We start from the raw sequence: 3,834 nt of genomic DNA, 5'->3' as shown, positions 1-3,834 counted from the left end.
TGCATGGTTTTATTTTCCCTTCCTTTTTTTGTGATGTATGTGAAAAACATGTTTCCTATGCTTTAAAAATAATCATTTTAATTTCCCTTTATTACCATTCGATGCCGTGATTCTTGTGTTGAGTAATTTCAGATCTTCTAAGGCAGGAATGACTTAAATGATGGAAAGAAATATACAAAATTAGAAGGAAAGCATAAAACGGAGTTTTTGAAGAAACTGGCAGAGACGCGTTCGCATGGACGACGCGGCCGCATGCCAACGCGAAATAGCAGTGACGCGACCGCATGATTGACGCGATCGTGTACCATAAGCGAAACACATATGACGCGGACGCATGGCTGAAGCGACCGCGTGACAAGGAAAACTCCAAATGACGCGACCGCGTCACCCACGCGGACGCGTGACAGAGGCCACGCACCAGAAAGTACAGAAAACGCTCCCAGCGATTTCTGAAGCCCTTTTTGGCCCAAATCCAAGTCCAGAAGGCACAGATTAGAGGTTATGAAGTGGGGGAATGCATCCATTCAAAGGAGAGTCTCCAATTAGTTAGTATTGATGAATTAGATGTAGTTTTGAGGGAGAGGTTCTCCCCTCTCTCTTTTAGGATTTAGAATTAGGATTTCTTTTGCTTTCAGGATTATCTCTTTTTATCAGGTTCAACATTCCTTTTTATTTATCTTCTCAATTTAGTTTATGAATTCTTCTATGTTACAGATTATTCTTTGAATTAATGTTATTTGAGGTATTTCAGTTTATTATTGCTCTCTTTTATTTATGTTACTGTTGCTTCCAATTTGAAGACATTTTTATTCCAGTAGATTTACTTTTTCCGTTTTGGTCTTGGTTAAGAAATCAGTAACTCAGGAGTTATCAAACTCAACGTGACCGATAATTGTTATCTTTGCTAATTGAATTGAACTTCAATAATCCCAATCTTTTTCTAGGAATTAACTGGGATTTGAAGATCAAACTAATTAGTCACTTGACCTTCCCTTGCTCTAGTAAAGGTTAACTAAGTTGAATTAAGATTCAACTTTCATCATCATTGATAAGGATAACTAGGATAGGACTTCTAATTTCTCATACCTTGCCAAAAGTGTGTTTTACAGTTATTTTTTTTATTTTACAGTCTTTTACTTATTTTAATTGCAATTTAAATTACTTGTTCCTCATCTTTAAAACCCCGATTTACAATCTTCATAACCAATAATAAGAACATGCTTCCCTACAGTTCCTTGAGAAGACGACCCGAGGTTTAAATACTTCGGTTATCAATTTTAAAGGGATTTGTAACTTGTGACAACCAAAACATTTGTAAGAAAGGTTGATTGCTTGGTTTAGTAATCAAGCGGGCATACTTGAACGATGAGGCTCGGCTATGGCATCAGATCCTAAGCAACTTTATTATGCCGAGTACTCACGAGACGGAGCTACCTGCCGCTATGATCACCCTCCTATGGTGTGTGATGGAGGGTAAGGACCTGTACCTGCCACGCTTCATTCGGTACTAAATGGCCAGGGTCCACGTCTGAGGCACTCTCCCCTTTCCATAACTGATTACACAGCTTGGCTGTCAAGCTGACGTACCTTGGGAGGATGCTGATGAGAAGCCACCTGCTGCAGAATGCAAGAAAATTATCCCTCATAGTAGGAACTTTCTGGCTTTGTGCTACAGACTTCCATTCCTCACTCCTACTGATGAGACAGCCACACCATCTGCCGGCCCCTCTTCCTCTACAGCTACCCCTGCTACCACCCACTACAAGAAAAACACCCATTCAGGTACACTTGAAAAGTGTAGCTAAAAGTGAAAAAAAATGATGCCTTAGGCTACGGCTACGCTTTTTGGGCTACGGCTACGCTTTTTGGGGTGATTCCTATTCGGCCGTTGCCTATTCTCAAAGGCTACGCTTTTCTGCACCAAGGGCTACGCTTTTGGCGTTTGAGAATAGGCTACGCTTTTCAAGTGATGCTGTCCAGGATCAAAAGCTACGCTTTTTAGCTTTCATTTTTCCAGAATAGGCTACGCTTTTCAACGCTACTGCATCACTTGTAAAGCGTAGCCACATTGTATACCATAGCTACTTTTTATAAGCGTAGCCCTAGATCCCTCTTTTTTTTTTGTATACTATAGCTACTGTATATAAGTGTAGCCTTAGGTCCCTCATTGTTTTTTTTTTATTTTCTATATATATATATATATTCTAATAATTTTTTTCTAAAACCTAATATTTAGTAATATGATTAATTATTACATGTATAATAATTTTGCATTTTTATTTGAATGAATTGAATATTATAAAATAAAAATAAATACATAATTATACTAAATAATTTCTTTAAATGAATACATAATTCTATTCTACGTGTTAGCGTCTTTTTGAGACTGCTGAGAACAATTTGCGAGTCCTTGCTGCCCAAGACAAATAAAAAAGAATTGCTATATATAATGCTTCCATGACTCTTTGAAGTTCCTTGCTATGAGAAGCCTTCATGTTTCATGAACATTGCATAAAGCAGCTCATTCCATGTATCAGGTACACCAGACAGACAACAGTGGCTGCAATCTTGCCGATGGAGTGCCGCCGTGCTGCCATTCGGACCAAGATAGTAGATTGATGAGTGTCCATCTTTTCTCTGAGTTGTCATCTCTGTTATATTCAATATTTTCAACTTGACAAGTTCAGTGCTGTTTTTATGTGATGATAGCAATGAATTGCCTATTTTGAATTGTGACCAGTTATCATTAGGCACTAATGACATGTTAAGCTCTGGCAGTGTTTCCAAATGACAACTTCCACCGCTTCTCCAATCTCCACTTCTGTTCATACATTATTGGATAAATATATGTAAAACTTGGAAGGCAAAATATAAATCATAACAATTGTTGCAACAAATTACAAACCTGAAGTGCACGGGTGCATATGTACGAAAGAAAACTTGACTCTTGTTAAGATTTACAGTATCTTGTATCCAATTCAACACTGTCTCCATTGACTTCCTATATGCATCTTCCACCTTCATTTCCATCTTAACTTCCATACCTTGTTGGAAATAACAGCCCCTGAGCAAATATGAAAAGGTTTGTTTATAGGTTTGTTTATCGAGATTCCAGAATTAATCCATGTATTAAATGATTCTTAACAGTTAGCACAACACTGCTACCAACTCAAACAACTAAACCAAAATAACTGTAAAAATTACAGACAAAAAAATTGTAATTGCCATGCAACCATTTAACCACAAATTCAGCACAATCATCATTTAGCAAGAATTAAATTGATATAATCAAACAGATTTGGGACCCAGCAGCAGCAGCAATTAAATCATTCAAGAGATAATGGCAAAACAACAAAATAGGGCAGGAAAAAAAAGACAACCTAAAAGAAGGTGGAAATTAGGGCAGAACCGGATAGCACAGGACAGAATAGCAGCAGGTAGAATCGAAGAAAAGGAATTTGTGAAACAGCAGGCAAAGACAGTAGACGCTGGTGGTGCTGGGTGAACCACCAAATTTTGCTCCTGAAAAGGAAACACAATTATGTCCACTGGCAGGTCTCCATAGGAACAGTTTACTAAGTTTTTAAAAATCATAGGGACGCATCAAAGATCTTATTATTGCTTCATCAAAGGACATATGCTCAGGATCTTAGATTTAACAATTTTTTCTATCTTATATTTACTTAATTTGAATTAATAACTTCAAACTTAACTACTTAAAGCATGCGCTACTCAATCATTTTTTCCATGAAATGGAATTTTGTAACTCATCAATATGTTCATATATTTCTCTGTACATAAGCCCCCATATTAGGCATTCACTTTGGCTTCATT

The 3,834-nt window shown here is 37.3% G+C and overlaps 1 long non-coding RNA gene across 1 annotated transcript; it reads right to left on the bottom strand.

The window, feature by feature from the left end:
* Positions 1-2,704: 2,704 nt before the first annotated feature.
* LOC112784303 (uncharacterized) lies at positions 2,705-3,467 on the bottom strand. Its single transcript, XR_003193831.2, has 3 exons — positions 3,410-3,467; positions 2,906-3,064; positions 2,705-2,821 (listed from the first exon to the last, which is right to left on the bottom strand). It is a non-coding gene; the product is annotated as an uncharacterized lncRNA (long non-coding RNA).
* Positions 3,468-3,834: the final 367 nt, after the last annotated feature.

Source organism: Arachis hypogaea, chromosome 20, assembly GCF_003086295.3.
Source record: "Arachis hypogaea cultivar Tifrunner chromosome 20, arahy.Tifrunner.gnm2.J5K5, whole genome shotgun sequence".
In the NCBI taxonomy this organism is placed as follows: Eukaryota; Viridiplantae; Streptophyta; class Magnoliopsida; order Fabales; family Fabaceae; genus Arachis; species Arachis hypogaea.
This window is presented reverse-complemented; position numbering and strand designations above follow the sequence as displayed.